Raw genomic sequence first — 9231 nt, forward strand, 5'->3', positions numbered from 1 at the left:
GAAAAATCCATTCCCTAGTTAACGTTCTCCGGCTCGCCTTTTACACCGTCTGTCGGATCCAATCCATCACGAATGTAATCATATTATACATTGCCTTTTCTATGAATAAGAAATGAGGGGATGGCATTTTGTTTTCGGCAGTCGCCTATCATGAGGGACTAGCTACAGAATGCAGGTGTTAGCTCCAATGGCTGAAGGGAGGGTACAGATAATATACCATTTCATATTTCTGGGATGGAAGACAGGCTCCTTGGGGATTCTGGAACTGTGGAAGCTGTGGTCTCCTCATGATCAGCACCTTGGAGGCCAGTCTTTGCTGGCCGAGGGGGAATGAATGGAGACCTTAGGGTCCAGCCATATTCACCTGGGTAGGTGTGGGGAGTGTTCTAGAGTTAGAGGGCCCAAAGGGTTTAGGCGGAGAGTCTGTGGGGTTTATCCTCTCTCAGAGGCATTACTTAGATATCAGGACCTCAGAAAACTCCTCAGAGCTGCAGTCTGTGGGTGCTAGGAATAACCACTTAACTTCTTAACATCTCCGCTTCCTTAGCTGGGAAATGGGGGATCAGAGCTCCCTTACCTGCTTCACCGGATCACGTGGAAAACAAATGTAATAACGAAAGTGAACATGCCTTGTACATTCCGGGAGAGCTATAAAATATTACTGTTAAAGTCAATAGCACTAATTAATCCTATGGAACTTCATGCATAATTTCACAAACAACTCACATTTCCGGAATGGCTTCCTCATGCATTTTGGTGCTGCTTAATTGTATAGATGGGTTATGGAGACTAATTCTAAATGTTCAACTCTACTGGATTCTCTCATTCAAATTGGAGTAATACAGGGAATGTAATTCATACATTCACAGTCTTCTTGTTTTCTGCTGGGTTCTCTCTAGCAGGTTGCGCAGGAATTTCTTTAATCAATGAAATAGCGCCACCATGTGGCCTAATGACATAATGCCCTCCACTGCTCGTCTTTGAATTTTAAATGATGAATATTGGTAAGTAAATGCCAGAAAGACTATTTCCTGTTTAAATAAAAATACATTTCATATATTTACCTGTAAAATTCATGGAAATAAGGGGAATTTAAGGAAATTTAGTGCAATCTTCTGTCAGCTGTATTTGTGAACTACTTGGTAGAGTTTATCCATTTGTTCTTGGCATGAACATGCTTGAGTAATATTTCTGACTGATAACAAGCCTAATATCAGTCACAATTCTACCTTTGTGATGGTTGTAACTATGAAAATATACCTTTTCCAGGACATATCCTCCAATTCTCTGATTAACAATTATGTCTGATGTATATATTTCACAAAATACTTTTTATTGAGGGAGGGTGGTCTATAAGGTAATACATATTTAACAACAACAAAAAAAGAATAAAAAATTTTAAAATGCACTTAGTGCTGTACTCATCTATACTTGAATTGCACAATTTAGGCTGAACACTTTGGAAATGGTGTGATACCCTACACTGGACTGATGGTAAATGGGAAAACCTGAGCAAGGATGGATTTGTTAGGGAAAATATCAAGGTAAGGACTGGCTATTTTTTTTTCTTCAGTGGGATATGAACGACAGTAACAATAACTCACTGAAGGTTTATTTCGCAAGGATTTGTGTAAAGCATGTAAACTGCATTGTTAAATTCAGTAATTTGGGATGGGGTTCAATCAAAGCCCTTTAGAAAATTTTAATGGAATTTTAAAAGAAGAAAACAAAACAAAACAAAACAAAACAAAAAACAAACCCTAGCCAACGGAAGCAGAAAGAGATCTTCAAGCTGGAAGCTAAGCATTTGCCTGCATTTAGTAGTCTTCAGCCGCCTGGCTTCATCAGTGTTGACGCTCTGGATGGTTGGTGCCCTCTGGTGGCCATTATGGGAATTTCTAAATTTAACCCTGAAATTTCTTGCGGTAATGAACCCAAAATAAGCACCAGGAAGATGCCTGTTGGTGAGGGCGGAGTCCTTTCCAGGGAAACCAAAGCCACTGGTATGTGATCAGTGAAATACAACCAATCTTTATTCTCATTAAATTCCTGCTGTAGATGAAGGAGATAGTCAGCAAGTGCGTTCAGATCCACCTATGTGTTAGGATTCAATATGGAACATGGAGTTACAGCCCGCAGTGATGGGTGCTAACAATGCGCCGACGTGGCCACTCTCTGTTTTCCCATTTTAGCTGCAAAATCACGTGGGAGCAAGCATTGAAAACACTAAGTAAATCACCAAAGGGGTAAACAAATTGTGGTGTATTCATCTGATCCATTTAACATCGAAAGCTCCTTTTTGCAGTACCTACCACACTTATACACATGCAAGCACGCGCGTGCGCATGTGTGTACATGGGAAATTGCAAAAGGATAGACATAAAATTGTTAATAATTGTCACCTTTGGGGATTCATATGAGGAGGGCAGGAAAATGAAAACTTGCTTTTTATTTTATCATTCATTTATTAACACAAACTTGTATTTCTTTCATCATAAGACAATCTTAAATAAAATAAACAGATTAAAAAACAAAACAAAACAAACTTATGCCCCTCTGAAATATAACAGGACCTGAAAATGTGATTAAAAATGTTAGTGAGCTGTTGTAATTTATTTTACTACTTAGAAATTTAAAATGAATAGCCTTATCTATTAGTTTTGGTGGGGTTTGTATTAATTCCCTGGTATATTACTTGCCCCTTAAAACGAAATGGAATTTCCTTGACCATCAATCTAAAATATTTTCATTACCTACTGTGGGATGTGAACCAGCAGTTAGGACAAGAAATCTGGAATCCTTCTTCTAAGGCCCAATTTCACTATTTCTGTATTTGTCGGTCTTATTTAGAAATGTTCTTCTTTACAAAGCTGACACAACAAGGCAAACAAGGTTTTACGGACCACAGGAAAAGTCACTGTGCTGTCATTTATTTTATACCAGGCTTTTGTGTCAAAATATTTAAGGTGGTTTTTAAAAATCTATATAGAATACAAAATAACAACAACAACAAAAAAAAAAAATGTGTAAGGGATAAGGAAAAAAGAGAAAGGGGTAAGAACATAAAATAGAACCAGATTTGAAACACGTCCACAAAGCACATGAATGAAAATGAAGATTTGTAAAGCTTTTGGGAAAGGTGAATCCTCAGGTCAGTTTGGAGTTTGTTAGCAATTGAAACAAAAAAGAAACACAGTAAATTCCAGGACTCACTGGAGGGTAAGACACAAATTAATCAGTACTTAAGGAGAAACAACAGCTTCTAGGTTATAAAAGCAGGAAAAAAAAAAAATTGTCCCTTGACTGGCTTCTAGAACCTTCTAGATGCTGTTCATCCATTGCAGAGGAAGATGGGATACAAGTATTGGAACATTCCTTTATCCTGGCTCCAGACAAGACAGTGACTGTTAATCAGTCTTCAAAACCCCAGAAGTTTTCACTGCCCGTTTCCAGAAGTCTCTAGTCTTTGTCTGCCAAATCTCACTTGCAACCCACTCTCTCCTTGGGGGGCCTTATGCTTTCTCTATCTCCTCCTGTTCAGACTGTGCTCCGTGGAATGTTTCCGTAAGACTCCTTCATAGTCATGTATAAGTGATTAAGAATAAAGGGTTCCCTTCCCTCAAAGGGCATTTGCATTTATTTTCTGTGCTCTTAGAATGGCAGCTGGGCAGGTGGGGTGTCATTATTCATTCTTTACAACTATGGTTCCATTCCACTTGGCGACCTTGGTTAGCATCTTCTTTGACTCTTTACTGTATTTACAAATTCTCCTTTGGCTGAGGAGATCACCAGTGAACCCTAACTGATTAAATTATGTCAACTTTATTTAATACAACCCAGTGCTTTCTTCGACATATTTTATTCTAGAGCTGTTTATTTTCTTACAGCCATTGCTCACTGATAATCAGGTTAGAGTCTACCATGACCCCCTCGTCTTCTAAATCAGCCTTGAAACCTTGAAACAAGTCTGCTCATTCCCACTGGCTGTTTGTCATCTCTACCCTCCCTCCTACCCCAAACGACACTTCAGGCGTTCATTTGCCATCCAAGTTCACACATCAAAAACACATTGCGCAATGACAGACCGTGATGTCCTAACCCAGGGCAATCAATGGACTATTCATCTCACCAACGTCTTGGCCTCAGAAGCAGACGTGAAAGGAAAATAAACAAAGTTGTGAGTTGGTATAGGTGGAACCCTCCAGATTTCATTTCCCAGACAGCACAAGGAAATTAGGCTAAATGCCCATAAAAGTAGAGGCACTGACATTCTTTGCTGCTGCACAGTTTTCTTATATGGAAGACAGGAAAGTGGTGGGGAGTCCATCAAATTTCAGGCACTAGGTAATGGATGGGCCAATTCAAAAGCTGAAGACTCTCTTTAGGACCAGTGTTCCCGTGGTTATTTTTGGTCATGAGTGGATGGATGATCAAGGTCTAAGAGCAAAACACTTTATGGTGTGGGCGCATAGAGACCAAGGTCTCTGATGGTCTTGGGGCAGAATCAGTGCTGACAGTAGCCTGGGAACCCCCTCATCCCACTTTGGCCCATCTGACGCAGCCCCATCTCTGATGCGTTGTCTCCTCCCTCAAAGGCACTGTGCAATGAGGGCGGATTGGCACTCTTCTAGAAAAGGTCCACATAGTGCCCCTGCCATTAGGTCCTTAGTTAGTCCTTGTGAAGAACAGAGCTGTTTCAGGTTTCAGGTTTCCTGACCAAGGAGGAGGTAGTGGTGTAATCAGCTTCAGTGAGAGGAAGTTCAAGTCAAGCAGACTCTGTCTGTACCATCATCAATTATTATGTACATGTTTGTAATTGAGCACCTACATGGTAGAGGCTCAGTGGATCCCCTGACAAACTTCTTTTGGCAAATGTTTTATCTTTCCAATATTTTGTTTACTATAATTCAACACTCATTGATTTCAGGGGTAGAGGTTTGCAACTGGTGACCTTTATGGTGGATCGATCTGTCAGTATAAAATGGCATTTTAGTTTTGTTTGTTTTTAGTGTATATTTGCTTTAAAATGCCCCCAATTTGCTTTTTTAAACATTTTTTAAAAGATTTTATTTATTTATTTGACAGAGATCACAAGTAGGCAGAGAGGCAGTCAGAGGGTTGGGGGAAGCAGGCTCCCTGCTGAACAGAGAGCCCTATGCGAGGCTCGATCCCAGGATCCTGAGATCATGACCTGAGCCCAAGGCAGAGGCTTAACCCACTGAGCCACCAGGTGCCCCACAATTTGCTTTTAAAATTAAAAAAATTGGGGCATCTTGTGGCTCAGTGGGTTGAAGCTTCTGCCTTTGGCTTGGGTCATGGTCTCAGGGTCCTGGGATCAAGCCCCGCATTGGGCTCTCTGCTCAGCAGGGAGCCTGCTTCCTCCTCTCTGTCTGCCAGCCTCTCTGCCTACTTGTGATCTCTGTCTGTCAAATAAATAAATAAATGATCTTTAAAAAAATTATATGGAAGTATAACATACATACAGAATTGGGCATGTATAACTGATGAATTTTCCACAGTGAATACTTCAGCATAACCTGCTCCTAAGTCAAGAAATGGAACACCACCAGCATCCCAGAAGTTCCCTCAAACCCCTTCCCGGACAGAATACTACTCCCAAGATAAACATAAACATTTTTTTTTTTTTTTTTTTACAATTTTGTTTTTCAAGTCATCTCTATACCCAACATGGGACTCAAACTTACAACCCCAAGACAAGGGTTAGCGTCATGTAACTGGACTTGGATTTCCTAACCCCACCTTGAAAATAGCATCTTTTGGAAAAGGGGTTTTATGAAACCATTTGTCATTATCGTTGCAGTTGATAGGTTTGGCCTTGTTTTCTCTTTTCCATTTTGATTATTCCACGTTTCCTTTCTTTCTCATTCTTTCCTATTTGCTTAAAAACACCTAAAACCTAAATAAGTGTAACTGTTAAAATCGGTAAGTGTACAAGTACTAGCATCTTTTCGGTCATATCCTTGGTGTCGACTCAGTGGCAGCTTTTCCTGGAGTTTCCTGCCTTTTATAGGTTGGTCTTGTGTTTGCCTCCAGAACGATCACCTCTCCTTGCCTTCCTCATTTTGGGTTTCCTCCCGATCTCTTAAGAGATGTCTTGACCTCTGATTTGTTGTCCTAAAGCATCATTTTCACTCTTGGCCATTTTCCTATTAGTTTTATTTTTGCTATTGTGATTTTCATTTTCTAGTGTTTTGGCTCGTCTCCTAGTCTCTGAGCCAGGAATCAGACCACATAGGAAGCAGGAGAGTTTATTTCTACCTTCTTTTGGTTTGGCAGGTTGGTTCTGCATTCCTGATGAGCTCTGGGCTTTCACGGTCTCGCATTTTCAGTCCAGCTCCATGATCTCTATAAGTTCTTGGAAAGTCTTCCCTGGTGATGGTGATAACTTGACTCTTCATTTTAGTCTTTGATGCTGTGAGACTTCCTATTACGTGTCAAGTGGGATAGATGTAGGAGAGGACTGATAGAGATTTCCTCCATGGCAATCAGCTGGAGGAATCAGGACTCCCTCCAATATCGTATAGGCTACATCTTTCCAGCTTCTGCACAAATATATCCTTAAATAGTTATTACTATAAACTTAGAGGTTTCATCTTTCAGCAGTCCTTCAAGCTGGGATGCTCATTAATTCTTTATACGTGATTCACTTGCCCTTGGACTAGCCTCCCCTATGAACCAGAGTCTTGCATTTTCCACTAGTTACACGTTCTTGCATAAGTCACTCAATTGCCGACGATCTTGGCTTCTGTAATCCAAACAATGAGGTCCCTGAATGACACTCTTACAATTTGAAACTCTACACTTCCGTGAAATGCCACACAGGGTCATTCCCATTTTTTTTTTTAAACTACACTATCAATGATCACCAAACAAAACCAGGTCACAGAAATCATAGTTCTTGGCGTTAATCACTTGTCCTTCCTAACAGCTTCTCTTAGTTGACGTTAGCCCAGAAATCACTGGCATGGTGACAGAGAAGTGCTTGTTCATGACCAAAATATCCCCAATCTGCCTCTTCCCGTTGGGTGGTCTGGGAATGTTAATGTGTCCACACTACATACACTTATTTCTAAGGGGTTCAAAGTTGCCCCCTCATAAGGCTTCTGTGGAAACAGTGCGTGGTTGACCTGCGAGGTAAGAGAAATCTTTTAAACTTTCTGAAAAGATAAAAGATAATGAGGAGATTGCAATGACTCTAGAAAACACGATGTTGGGACTTATCCTCTGTCATGTGCCTACATTTCATAGTTTTCCCGAGTATTTTATCCAAGGAAGAGGGTGAGATCTCTCCATCGTGTTTTTGTTTGTTTATTTAAACCAAAGTCAGTGTCTTTTGCAGATTGCCACTTTAAAAATAATCTGATGGGGGGACGCCTGGGTGGCTCAGTTGGTTGGGCAGCTGCCTTCGGCTCAGGTCATGATCCCAGCGTCCTGGGATAGAGTCCCACATCGGGCTCCTTGCTCGGCAGGGAGCCTGCTTCTCCCTCTGCCTCTGCCTGCCTCTCTGTCTGCCTGTGCTTGCTCTCTCCCCTTCTCTCTCTCTGATAAATAAATAAAAATAAAAATCTTTAAAAAAAAAAAATCTGATGGGTCAATGGCTCATTGCATAAAGCCTGAATATCCAAGACACAAACAAAAGAAAATACATACCACATCTGAATCTTTGTTCTCGGCTCCGCTGAGCCCAGGCCCTTGGTGACGGCTGCAGGCTGCGTGTTTCTCTCTCTGACTGTTGCAAGCTGTGTTCACGGAACGTGCCTGCGCCATTCCATGGTGGTTTCTTGGCACCAGGTGGGCAGCCTATTTCTTTGACCACTTAAATGACCCCTTATAAAACAGAATGATCGTTTTAAATGTCACAAGAAGATTTGGTAAAGATCTTGAGGGGTTGCCTCCAAAAAGTTTTTAGAGTCTCCCCATGGGAATGGTTTTAGCATCAAAGACATTGTTTCCAGGCTGTAAAACACCACTTTTATCCACAACGAAGTCAAGTTTAATCCTCAGGAAAGCAGGGTTAGCACAGACCGGGGGTAGTTTAGTACCAGAGATTCTTGGTAATGACCTGTAAGATTAAAAAAAAAAAAAAGAAGAAGAAGAAGAAGTTCCACTGGTGAATTCAGAGGGAGGCAAAATGAAATGTGTTCAACCCTCTGGCCAGCCTACAAGTCGCCTTACATGTTAAATGAGAGGCAGGTGTCACACTGGAGCCAGGTGAGACAGTGATCGTAAAATCCACACGTATCTACTTGAAAGTCCCAGGCTGCATAACCATTTACATCAAAGGAGGCTTTGGGGGTGGGGGGTGTGCAGGGTCCTCAGCCAGCCTGCGCAGACACCCACGGGTCAGAATATTTTTAAAACAAGGGAAGTCGGTGAGGAGAGTTTTCAAACAAGAGGCCTCTGTTTTGAGGCTCTTTTAAAAGCAAATTAAATTTTAAAGCGATTTAAAAATAACCCAAAATTGTGGCATCAAAGGAAAAGTAGCACAGGCAGCATTTAAAAACTGTCAGCAAGTGTCGTCACGTCCTCCACAGAACCGGGTGGATGGTTTGCATTCAGAGGGATCTTAGGGATCGTCTAGGCCAACCTCAGTGTCCCATTCACTCGCGCCACAAGCGTTTCGTCAGCCCTACTGCGCACCAGGCCGAGAAGGAAACTGAGGTCGTAGAGGAGGTCGGTGGTTTTTCCCAGCGTCACACTGAATCTAATAGTGATCTACGTCGGCCACAGATTACCCCCCAAATCTGTCAGCCTGCAAAACTTGATGTCTCACAGTTTCTGTCCATCAGGAATCATCACAGCTTAGCTGGGTCCTCTGCTTCAGGGTCTCCCAAGTCTGCAACCACGGTGTCAGACAGGGCTGGAGCGTGTCCTGAAAGCTCTCCTGAGGAAAGGTCCCCTTTCCAGGCTCACTTATGTGGTTGTTGGCAGAATTCAGAGCTTAAGGTTGTTGGACTTCGGACATTGGTTTCTCGCTAGTTGTTCGCTGGAAGATCTCCTAGTCTTTTGCCACTTTTTTTTTTTTTTAAGATTTTATTTATTTGAGGGGCGCCTGGGTGGCTCAGTGGATTGGGGCCTCTGCCTTCGGCTCAGGACATGATCCCAGGGTCCTGGGATCGAGCCCCACATCGGGCTGTCCGCTCTGCGGAGAGCCTGCTTCCTCCTCTCTCTCTCTCTCTGCCTACTTCCGATCTCTGTCTGTCAAATAAA

The sequence above is a fragment of the Mustela nigripes genome, chromosome 4 (assembly GCF_022355385.1).
Source record: "Mustela nigripes isolate SB6536 chromosome 4, MUSNIG.SB6536, whole genome shotgun sequence".
In the NCBI taxonomy this organism is placed as follows: Eukaryota; Metazoa; Chordata; class Mammalia; order Carnivora; family Mustelidae; genus Mustela; species Mustela nigripes.